Genomic DNA, 12,207 nt, shown 5'->3' with positions numbered 1-12,207 from the left:
ATCTTTGAATGCTTTCCAACAGACAGCTGTGGAGGGTAAGTGTTTATGTATATTTAAGGCAGAAGTTGATAGATTCTTGATATTTCGGGGCATGAAGGGATATGGGAGAAAGCAGGAGATTAGGTCAGCCACGATGAAGTGACAGAACAAGCCTGATCAGCTAAATGGCCTCGTTCTGCTCTTATACCTTATGGTCTTATAGTGTAACCTCCCCAAAGTGAGGGTCCTCATTGGCACCATTAAGACTTAAAGCCTCAGCTTCACTTTCATAAGTGTCTATCAGTATCCCCATTTTAGGGAGGATATACTATATACTCAATATCAATTTCATTATAGCATAGCAAGGCTAAGAGTTTGCATGTTCTCACTGTGACTGTGAGGAGCTTTCTCCAAATCCTCTCACGTCCCTAAAGGATGCATATTGGTTGGTTAATTCGATACTCGGGGCTGGAATCCCGAATTTGCAAATCTCTGTGAGTCCGCTGTGGAAGTTGGGGCTCAGTGACTGCAAATCCAAGAATCCACTAGGACTGGAAGCTGAAGATGACCTGCCCTTGGGTTAGATGACTGCGTTATGTGCATGGGCGAAAGGGAGAGAAGAATGGGTCCCATTGCTCGTTGTGTTCTGCCGAGTGTTGTGAGAATGCTATGTTGGCATTGGAGTGTGGTGACTCTCGCAGGCTGCCCCCAGCACATTCTGAGGTGTGTTGGTTAATGTAAATAACACATTTCATTGTACATTTTGATGTAGATGTGATTTTAAAAATCTGAATCTGTAAATTGACCCCAATGTGTAGATGAGTGGTAGGACTAGGTGGGATAGTAAAATAATTAACTGGGTATATTGAAGGATTTGTCCCCAAGCTGATTACTTCTACACCCAGCTGTGGGAAGAGTTCCTGCAAATATTAGCGCAGAAGTAAAAATAAGACCACAAAATATTGTAAAGTCTCAGCCCTTTGTGGAGAGAAAGTCGCTTAAAAGATTTCATTCGCACTTAGAAAAGTAACTTCACATCTTCGCAGAGTGACGTCAGGGAGCATAATCAAGGCTCCGCTCCTCACTGCGCATGCGTTCTACGCGCCCCTCATGATGGTTGCGCTATTACGTCAGCGGGAGGAAATGCTTCTTCTGTGAGGAGATTTTTTACAGTAATTTACAGGTAATCTACAGGGAGTGGGGTGCGCTGGAAAGTTGGGAATACGTCTGTACTCCTCAGAGTTCAACGCCAACTAATTAGTAATTAATACAATTGGCAAACGAATGGAGCTGCGAGCTGGTGCCGTGAAGTTTAAACCGTTGGATGATTTAAATTGTAGTTGTCCGAATGGCGGGGGAATGGTCGTAAAGACACGCCGCATTTACGTTTATTTTGACCATAACAAAGGGATATGCGGGGCTAGTATTTAGGGAACGGTCAGTTCTCGTGGTAATTCAGCATTTAGGGAATCAACGGGGACGCTGGGTGTGTTTAGTTGTGCTGCTTTTGTCCGACTCCCCCTGTTCTGAGCAGTTGGGAGTGTCGGTGGTTTAAACGGGGAGCGCGCGGCACAGTAACGGTTACAGACCGGTGATCGCGAGCGACAGCGGGACCCGCGGGGCTGGGCACTCGGACCTCCGACCTAGGACCTCCTACCTCCGGAGACCAGCAGGGAGTCACTCCGTTCCAACTAATGCAGCGCCTTTAAATAAGCAAAGCTGTTTCTCGAGCAGTAAACAGCGGTTGACTGACAGATTATGCACGGCCACCCTCTTGATCTAAGGTGTGGGTATCATTGAGCGTCTTAAAGGAGGAGAGAGAGTCAGAAAGTTTAAGGAAGGCGATTCCAGCAGAAGGTACATTGGGTCATTTACATTTGTTGATTATGTCAGGGCCAATATTAACTGTCCCAATAGGGTTGAAGGGATTTCCAGGGAAGAATCGTGATCATGGAAAGATTAGAACTAAGGTGAAAATTTCAGACCAGGTTGTTGATTAGCCAAAAACAGATAAGACAGAATAAGGCTTCATGTGGTTGAAGATTTGACCAATAAAAATTTGCTGAAAGCAGATATTATGTTTGAGAGAGAGCGAGAGACTCTCCATATATCCATATGAAGTTACGTTGCCTTTTCATGATCTCATACATTATTTCTCTTTTTGTGCTTGCTCTGTTCATAACATCCTCGTTAGATATTCGCTTCATCCATGATATTCTTTGCATCCTCCTCTAAAACCACATCTCTGCTGCTTCAATTTGCTTCCTCATGTTACTAGATATTGTCCAACATTCTGATCCATATAAAATCTCCTCCTTAAGCCTACCCTCTGCCACCTCCAGTTTAAATTCCATGCGGAATATTTTGGAGGACTAAGAACTATACTCACACTCTCTTACTCCCCACACAGTCTTGGAAATGTCGACTGTTCATTTTCATGTATGCTGCCTGACCTGCTGAGTTCCTCCAGCATTTTGTGTATATTGCTTTGGATTTCCAGCATCTGCAGAATCTCTGATGTTTATGTTAGGTTTGAGGACATTTGACATTGTGAAGAACAATTGTGTTGCAGATGCCAGCAAGTGCCGGTCCTTAGGTTCATCATCATCATCAGGTGCCGTGCCCAGATTGAGCTTTGACTGCCATGGCCCACACACTCCTGTTTCGGGTCAAGTGAATCAGTGTATTGGTATTCATTTCCAGTCTCTCTGGCTGCTGTCTCTATCATCATTTGTCTTTGCCTTCCTTTTGCTTTCTTCCCTTCAATCTTTCCCATAATTACCGTGCATTCTAACTCCTCTTTCTTAATCACATGTCCAATGAAATTACATTGCCTTTTCATGATCTCATACATTATTTCTCTTTTGTGTTTGCTCTGTTCATGACATCCTCATTAGATATTCGTTTCGTCCGTGATATTCTTTGCATCCTCTTCAAAAACTACATCTCTGCTGCTTCAATTTGTTTCCTCATATTACTAAGATTGTCCAACATTCTGATCCATATAACTGGATAAACGTAACATTTCAGTACACTGAGGCAGGTTGTCATGCCTTGTTTAGTGTTGGTCAGTATACTCTTCATTCTCGTAAAGGTGCCTTTTGCCATCCATATTCTTCTTCTGATGTCCATGTCGCACCTGCCATCTGATATCACCCAGCATCCTAAGTAGCAAAATTTGTGTACTTGTTTTATGTCTTCACCGTTTATTTTCAGCTTGCAGATAGGATTCTCCTTTTTGGATATCACCATATGTTCTGTCTTTTTGCGATTGATAGACCCATTTTTGCACTTTCTTTGACATCTATATCAGTTAAGTTTTGTAGTTCTTAGACCATAAGACCATAAAACAAAGGAGCAGAAGTAGGCCATTCGGCCCATCGAGTCTGCTCCGCCATTTTATCATGAGCTGATCCATTTTATCCTATTTAGTCCCACTGCCCCGCCTTCTCACCATAACCTTTGATGCCTTGGCTACTCAGATACCTATCAATCTCTGCCTTAAATACACCAAATGACTTGGCCTCCACTGCTGCCCGTGGCAACAAATTCCATAGATTCACCACCCTCTGACTAAAAAAATTTCTTCGCATTTCTGTTCTGAAAGGGCGCCCTTCAATCCTGAAGTCATGCCCTCTCATAGTAGACTCCCCCATCATGGGAAACAACTTTGCCACATCCACTCTGTCCATGCCTTTTAACAATCGAAATGTTTCTATGAGGTCTCCCCTCATTCTTCTAAACTCCAAGGAATACAGTCCAAGAGCGGACAAACGTTCCTCATATGTTAACCCTCTCATTCCTGGAATCATTCTAGTGAATCTTCTCTGTACCCTCTCCAACGTCAGCACAGCTTTTCTTAAATAAGGAGACCAAAACTGCCCACAGTACTCCAAGTGAGGTCTCACCAGCGCCTTATAGAGCTTCAACATCATATCCCTGCTCCTATACTCTATTCCTCTAGAAATGAATGCCAATATTGCATTCGCTTTCTTCACCACCGACTCAACCTGTAGGATAACTTTAAGGGAATCCTGTACGAGGACTCCCAAGTCCCGTTGCATCTCAGAATTTTGAATTCTTTCCCCATTTAAATAATAGTCTGCCCGTTTATTTTGTCTGTCAAAGTGCATAACCATACACTTTCCAACATTGTACTTCATTTGCCACTTCTCTGCCCATTCTTCCAATCTATCCAAGTCTCTCTGCAGACTCTCCGTTTCCTCAGCACTACCGGCCCCTCCACCTATCTTCGTATCGTCAGCAAACTTAGCCACAAAGCCATCTATTCCATAATCCAAATCGTTGATGTACAATGTAAAAAGAAGCGGCCCCAACACTGATCCCTGTGGAACACCACTGGTAACCGGCAGCCAACCAGAATAGGATCCCTTTATTCCCACTCTTTGTTCCTGCCAATCAGCCAACGCTCTATCCACGTATGTAACTTTCCTGTAATTCCATGGGCTCTTATCTTGTAAGTAGCCTCATGTGCGGCACCTTGTCAAAGGCCTTCTGAAAATCCAAATATACAACATCCACTGCATCTCCCTTGTCTAGCCTACTGGTAATTTCCTCAAAAAATTGTAATAGGTTTGTCAGGCAGGATTTTCCTTTAAGGAATCCATGCTGAGTTCTGCCTATCTTGTCATATGCCTCCAGGTACTCTGTAACCTCATCCTTGACAATCGACTCCAACAACTTCCCAACCACCGACGTCAAGCTAACAGGTCTATAATTTCCTTTTTGCTTCCTTGCCCCCTTCTTAAATAGCGGAGTGACATTTGCAATCTTCCAGTCTTCCGGAACCATGCCAGAATCTATCGACTTTTGAAAGATCATCGCTAATGCCTCCGCAATCTCCACAGCTACTTCCTTCAGAACATGAGGGTGCATTCCATCTGGTCCAGGAGATTTATCGACCTTTAGCCTATTCAGCTTCCTGAGTACTTTCTCTGTCGTAATTGTGACTGCGCACACTTCTCTTCCCTGCCACCCTTGAGTGTCCGGTATCCTGCTGTCTTCCTCAGTGAAAACTGATGCAAAATACTTGTTCAGTTCCTCTGCCATCTCCTCATCTCCCATTACAATTTCTCCAGTATCATTTTCTATCGGTCCTATATCTACTCTCACCGGTCTTTTACTCTTTATATACTTGAAAAAGCTTTTAGTATCCTCTTTGATATTATTTGCTAGTTTCCTTTCATAGTTAATCTTTTCTCTCTTAATGACCTTGGTTTCCTTTTGTAAGGTTTTAGAAACTTCTCAGTCCTCTGTCTTCCCACTAATTTTTGCTTCCTTGTATGCCCTCTGCTTTAACTTTGGCTTTGACTTCTCTTGTCAACCACGGTTGCATCCTTTTCCCACTTGAAAATTTCTTCTTTTTTGGAATATACCTGTCTTGCACATTCCTCATTTCTCGCATAAACTGCAGCCACTGCTGCTCTGCCGTCTTTCCTGCCAGTGTCTCTTTCCAGTCAACTTTGGCCAGTTCCTCTCTCATGCCACTGTAATTTCCTTTACTCCACTGAAATACCGACACATCAGATTTCGGCTTCACTTTTTCTAATTTCACAGTGAACTCAATCATGTTATGATCACTGCCTCCTAAGGGTTCCTTCACCTCAATCTCTCCAATCACCTCCGGTTCATTACACAATACCCAATCCAGTACAGCCGATCCCCTAGTGGGCTCAACAACAAGCTGTTCTAAAAAGTCATCTCGCAGACATTCTATAAATTCTCTCTCTCGAGATCCAGCGCCGACCTGATTTTTCCAATCTACTCGCATGTTAAAATCCCCCACAATTATCATAACACTGCCCTTCTGACAAGCCTTTTCTATTTCCAGTAGTAATTTGTAGTCCACATCCCTGCAGCTGTTTGGAGGCCTATAAATAACTGCCATCAGGGTCCTTTTACCCCTGCTATTCCTTAGCTCAACCCATAAAGATTCTGCACCTTCCGATCCTATATCACCTTTTTCTAATGATTTAATATCATTTCTTATCAATAAAGCCACGCCTCCCCCTCTGCCTACCTTCCTATCCTTCCGATACACCATGTATCCTTGGACGTTCAGCTCCCAGAGACATGCGTCCTTTAGCCAGGTCTCAGTGATGGCCACAATATCATACCTGCCAATCTGTAGCTGTACAACAAGATCATCCACCTTATTCCTTATGCTGCGTGCATTTAAGTACAACACCTTAAGACCAGTATTTGATACTTTTTGCTTTGATTTCACTGCAACTTTATTGCACTGCAACTCATCCCAATGGCTACACATTTGCCCCATCACCTGCCTGTCTTTCCTGACATCTTTACTGCTCAGTATCTTAGATTTATTTCTGTTTTCCCCTTCCTCCGCTCTATCATTCCGGTTCCCATCCCCCTGCCAAATTAGTTTAAACCCTCCCTAACAGCTCTATTAAACTTTCCCGCCAGGATATTGGTCCCCTTCGGGTTCAGGTGTAACCTGTCCTTTTTGAACAGGCAACATACATCAATGTTGCTGGTGAACGCAGCAGGCCAAGCAGCATCTATAGGAAGAGGTGCAGTCGACGTTTCAGGCCGAGACCCTTTGTCGGGACTAACTGAAGAAAGAGTGAGGAAGGGATTTGAAAGTTGGAGGGGGAGGGGGAGATCCAAAATGATAGGAGAAGACAGGAGGGGGAGGGATAGAGCCGAGAGCTGGAGCTCTTCTCCTATCATTTTGGATCTCCCCCTCCCCCTCCAACTTTCAAATCCCTTACTCACTCTTCCTTCAGTTAGTCCTGACGAAGGGTCTCGGCCTGAAACGTCGACTGCACCTCTTCCTATAGATGCTGCTTGGCCTGCTGCGTTCACCAGCAACTTTGATGTATGTTGCTTGAATTTCCAGCATCTGTAGAATTCCTGTTGTTTGCTTTTTGAACAGGTCATACTTTCCCCAGAAGAGATCCCAATGATCCAAGAATCTGAAGCCCTGCCCCCTACACCAGTCTCTCAGCCAGGCATTCATCTGCCTGATCCGACTACTCTTGCCCTCGCTAGCACCTGGCACAGGTAGCAATCCCGAGATTACTACCCTGGAGGTCCTGCTTCTCAGCTTCCTTCCTAACTCATGGAAATCTCTCTTCAGGACCTCCTCCTTTGTCCTATCTATGTCATTGGTACCAACATGTACCAAGACAACTGGCTGCTCACCCTCCCCCTTTAGAATATTCAGGACCCGATCCGAGACATCCCGTACCCTGGCACCTGGGAGGCAACACACCATGCGGGTATCTCTGTCAGGCTCACAGAATCTCCTGTCTGTTCCCCTGACTATGGAATCCCCGATGACTACCGCATTTCTCTTCTCCCTCCTTCTCTCCTGCACAACAGCACCAGGCTCAGTGCCAGAGACCCGGTCACCGTGGGCGTCCCCTGTCAGGTCATCCCCCTCAACAGCATACAGAACAAGATATTTGTTGCTGAGGGAGACAGCCACAGGGATGCTCTCCATTATCCGGGCATTTCCCTTCCCTCTCTTGACAGTGACCCAGTGTTCTGACTCCTGTAGCCTAGGGATGACTACCTCCCTGTAGCTCCCGTCTATCACCTCTTCACTTTCCCTGATAAGCATTAGGTCATCAAGCTGCAGCTGCAGATCCTAACACGGTCTCTGAGGAGCTGCAACTCGGTGCACCTGGCGCAGATGTGGCCATCAGGGAGGCTGGAAGTCTCCCAGGATTCCCACATCTGACACCCTGAACAAAGCACTAACCCTGCAGGCATGCTATCTAATTCTACACGAATGAAACAGGAAAAATAAGTCTACTCACCTACTTACCTCGCCAAACAGACAAACTTTTTAAACCGTTAGCTGTGAGAGCCCTGCTGTTCCTGTCTGTGCGGGCCGATTCGCGAAAGGGGTGGGGGGCGGGAGAGAAAAAAGAGTTCGCGCTTCACTCTCGCCTCTTCCCGTTTATCGCCAAAGCCCGTTGAAGCCAAAGCCCTACACTCTGCTACCGCTCACTCCGCTGCCTGCTGTATAGGGTGGTCGCCTTTTTAAACTCTCCGCGCGGTCCTGCTGATGTCACGCGCCTGCGCAGTCTCGCCCTTCTGGCACTCGAAGAAGTTTTTAAAAAAAAAACTGCTTCCTTCACAATTCAGCTCCCATGACGCTCTGTAGTCCCGATCCAAAGGATCCAAACGATCCAATGTTCTTCCTCCATACTTGCAATCAACACAGTGTCATCTGCATATCTGAAATTATTGATGTTTTCACCGCCAACTTTGATTCCCAAGATGTCTCTTAATTTTTTATAAAATGTTGCTTCACTGTACACATTAAATAAATCAGGGGAGAAAACACACCCTTATCTAAAGCCTTTCTTGAGTTTCGTAAACTGACTCACTTCTCCATCTATTCTTACAGCAACAGTTTGTTCCCAGTACAGATTTCTGAGTAGGCGGATGTCTATCAAATCTCGATCTAGAGTTTCCTGTAATATTTAAAATAGCTTATTGTGCTTCACTTTATCAAATGCTTTTGTGTAGTCGACAAAATAAACAAATCTTTTTGCACTTGAATAGCTCGTTCTGATAGTATCCTTAACATCAATATTGCGTTTCTTGTACCTTCGTCTTTCACAAAACCACATTGTTCTTTACCTATTTCAGCTTGTATCTTACTTTTAGCACTTGTCATCAAAATTCTTAGAAGTGTCTTAGTGATATGACTCATTAAATGGTCCTATGTAATTCACATTCTATTGCTCCAGGTTTCTTAGGAAGAGTGATAAATACTGATTTTTTCATCTCTTCTGATATTATTCCAGTCTCATAAATGTCATTGATTAAATCAGTAAGTTTTTCAATTCCATCATCTTCAAGGGCAATAATTTGTTCTATTACTGATCATCAGGACCTGCTGCCTTTCCTGTCTTCATCTTATTTATTGCATTTCGAACTTCAGATTTTAAAATACTTGGATTTTCAATGTTCTTCTTAGTTTCTGTTTTTTTGCCTCGATCGTCTTCAAGCAATTCCTGAATATACTCAGTCCATCTGTTCTTAATCTCATCTTTTTCCATGATAACCATACTGTCCTTTGCTTTCGAACATCCACCTGAAGAACGGAGGAGCTTTTTACCAGTGATATTCTTGACTGTTGATGTACCCTTTTTGGATCAGTAATAGGGATTCTTTCTAGTTGCTCACATTCCTGGTTTAACCATTCTTCTTGGCTTTTTGACATAAGCTTTTAACTTTTTTATCTAAGAACTTATATTCCATAGAATTTGCTTTCTTCAGTCTCCTTTCTTCCATTTTTTGATTTCATCTGTCATCCATTTATTCTTTGTGCTTTTTTCTTTTTTAGGAATCACTGACTTTGCTGATTCTACCAAGGCATCCTTTAAAGAGTTAAATTTCACTTCTACATGATTGCTATCATCTTCAACAGATTCTATTTCTAGACTTTGAAATCTATTCCTTACTTCAATTGTAAATTTTTTGTCTTAAGTTTTCTTTAATTAATTGCGAGTAGTTAAGGGATTGTTCAGGTTTTTGCTTCTTTAGTTTTTTTAAGTTTTACTTTTACATGACATATTACTGGGTTATGGTCACTATTACAGTCTGCACCTGGATATGTTTTGCATTGAGTCACTGAGTTTCTAAATCTTTGGTTTATAGTAATAAGGTCAATTTGATTTCTGGTGCTATCAGCTGGACTTTTCCAGGTCCACAAGCGTCTTGGATGGTTTTTAAAGTAGGTATTCATAATGACCTGATTATTCCTTAGGTTACACTAATGTAATTATACTACAGTTACATTTAGTGTCAATTTTATGTTGTTAATATAAGAAAGATACATTGTCTAGTCCTTAAAATGTATTTACAAAAAGCATAAACTTAAGATACTGGAAATCTTAAGCAACACACACAAAATGCTGGAGGAACTCAGCAAGTCAGGCAGCACCAATGAAGCGAAATGGACAGTTGATGCTTCAGGGCTAGAAAAAAAGAGGGAGAAACTAGAATAAAAGGGTAGGAACACACATCAAAGTTGCTGGTGAACGCAGCAACGGCCCGAAACGTCGACTGTCTCTCTTCCTAGAGATGCTGCCTGGCCTGCTGCGTTCACCAGCAACCTTGATGTGTGTTGCTTGAATTTCCAGCATCTGCAGAATTCCTCGTGTGCTTGCGTTCTATAAAAGGGTAGGGGGTGGGTTGGAGCAAGAGCAGGCAGATGATAGGTGAAGCCAGATGAGAAGAGGAAGGGAGATAGGTGGAGAGGGGAAAGTGGGAATGATGTAAGAAGCTGGGTGGTGATAGTGGAAGTGAAAATAGAATCTGATTGGAGAGGACCATGGAATAAAGGGAAGGGGTGTGAGGATGGGAGGAATGTATGGACGAAGGGTAGATCAAGAAAACGGAAGGGGAAAGAAACGGCTATGGGACTAGTGGAATAAGGGAAAACAAAGCGGGGGGGGGATAGAATGGTATGGTTACTCGAAGTTAGATAAGTTCATGTGACAAATCTTGGAAATACTGTGTGATCATTTTCAACTTCAGAAGCCTAAGATTCTAAACCTAGAGGAATTGTGGAGACTATTTCTCAAATAATCTAACTGTAGAAATTATAATTGCATATCTGCTTTATGATGACATGATATAAAAGTGAACCTAACCATAATGTTGTGTCAATCTAGTTCAACCTACTCCATGATCAATTTAACCCTTCCCTTCTACACAGCGCATAAACTTTCATTTTCCCTATGTCCATGTACCTATCTAAAAGTCTCTTGAATATCCATATTGTATCAGCCTCTGTCAAAAAAAACCCTTTATTCTTGATCTTTTTACCATATTAGTTTATCTTTCCTCCAGCAAGCATTCAACTAGAATAGAGTTAATCCTGTTGATGAGAAGGAGCGTATTCAATCTTCTTCACCTCCAATCAAGCACAAAGATCACCATAACCTGAGAGGTAGAAATGTATTATACAAACAGCACCTGAGTTCACACTTTCAAATCAAGTTCTCAGCTACGGTTGATTCATTTGTGGAAGCATACCAGAGAATAGCTTTGCACTGGACATCCAGAAGAGACGAGAAAGTTCCTCTATTGATATGTCCTGCCATAGCAGCTCCTACCCCATCCCCGGGCAGTTGGGATCCACAGGGAGATTATGGAAATATGGAACCACTCAGAACACATCAGAGAATATTTTATAGTGTATTGGTTCTCCACAGCTGGAGTACTGTTGCTACACTAGATGTGATTGCATTGGAGAGAGTTCACAGGAGATTCATCAGGATGCTTCCTGGGAAGGTCTGCTAAGTTATGAGGAGAGAGGTTGGGTTTGTTTTTCTTGTAGAAGAGGAGGCTGAGGGGGTAATCTGATAGAGGTTTGCTAAATTTCAAGGTTTTAGAGAGGGTAGAATTTCTTTTAAAAAAAAAGCTTTTCCCTATAGCAGATGTGTCAAATACTAGAGGTCATAGTTTTAGGGTAAAAGGTTAATTAGTAGGTTTAGAAGTGATCAGATGGTGATTGAAACATGGAGCATACTGCCTGATTGTGTGGAGGAGGTGGATACTTTCACAACATTTAAGAAGTATCTAGACAAGCATTTGAATCATCACTGCATGGAAGGCTATGGACTGAGTGCTGGTAAATGGGATTACTATACATGGAATTTTGCTGGTAGGGATGGACACGGTGAGACGGAGGGCCAGATTCTATGCTGTGTAGCTCTTTGACTTTAATAAACACATATTGCTGACGGAATTTTCCCCTGCCACCAGCATGAAGCATGGAATTTTAGACAGCACCCAAGGGGAAAAGGTTTGATTACAAATATGGTGTTTGGCACCAAGCTATATTTATTATCCCTAATAAGTCCTTCCCTCCGCTAGCCTGCAGGTCACTCTTGGGCAAGGTGTAGCACCTGCTTAGCCCTCCGATCAAGATCATGTGAAGCCATGGGAGCAGGTGGCGGATGGTCGTGTGAGCAGTTAGTGGATATCGCAAATCCTGGTTATGTTACCACTGATGCTAGACCAATAATCTCTGAAGATTATTGATAATGGCTGGGGTCACCTGTCTTGTAAAGACAATGTCCAGAGGAAGGCAATGGCAAACCACTTCTGTAGAAAAATTTGCCATGAACAATCATGGTCGAGACCATGATCGTCCATGTCAAATGACACGGCACATAGTAAATGAATGAACAAGTCCTAACATTCTCAAAAGCA

The 12,207-nt window shown here is 43.0% G+C and overlaps 1 protein-coding gene across 4 annotated transcripts in view; it reads left to right on the top strand.

Moving 5' to 3' along the window:
- The first annotated feature begins 1,094 nt into the window (after positions 1–1,094).
- The window catches only part of cip2a (cellular inhibitor of PP2A), a 120,312-nt gene continuing 109,199 nt past the window's right edge, over positions 1,095–12,207 (top strand). The window contains exons 1-2 of one of the 4 annotated variants that reach the window (XM_063050604.1): positions 1,126–1,162; positions 10,840–10,939. The gene's annotated coding sequence lies outside the window, so the exon portion shown is untranslated. Of the gene's footprint in view, positions 1,163–1,333; positions 1,837–10,839; positions 10,940–12,207 lie in introns of those variants that run through there. The other 3 variants (XM_063050603.1, XM_063050602.1, XM_063050601.1) reach the window with 3 other exon arrangements.

The sequence above is a fragment of the Mobula hypostoma genome, chromosome 6 (genome assembly GCF_963921235.1).
Source record: "Mobula hypostoma chromosome 6, sMobHyp1.1, whole genome shotgun sequence".
In the NCBI taxonomy this organism is placed as follows: Eukaryota; Metazoa; Chordata; class Chondrichthyes; order Myliobatiformes; family Myliobatidae; genus Mobula; species Mobula hypostoma.
This window is presented reverse-complemented; position numbering and strand designations above follow the sequence as displayed.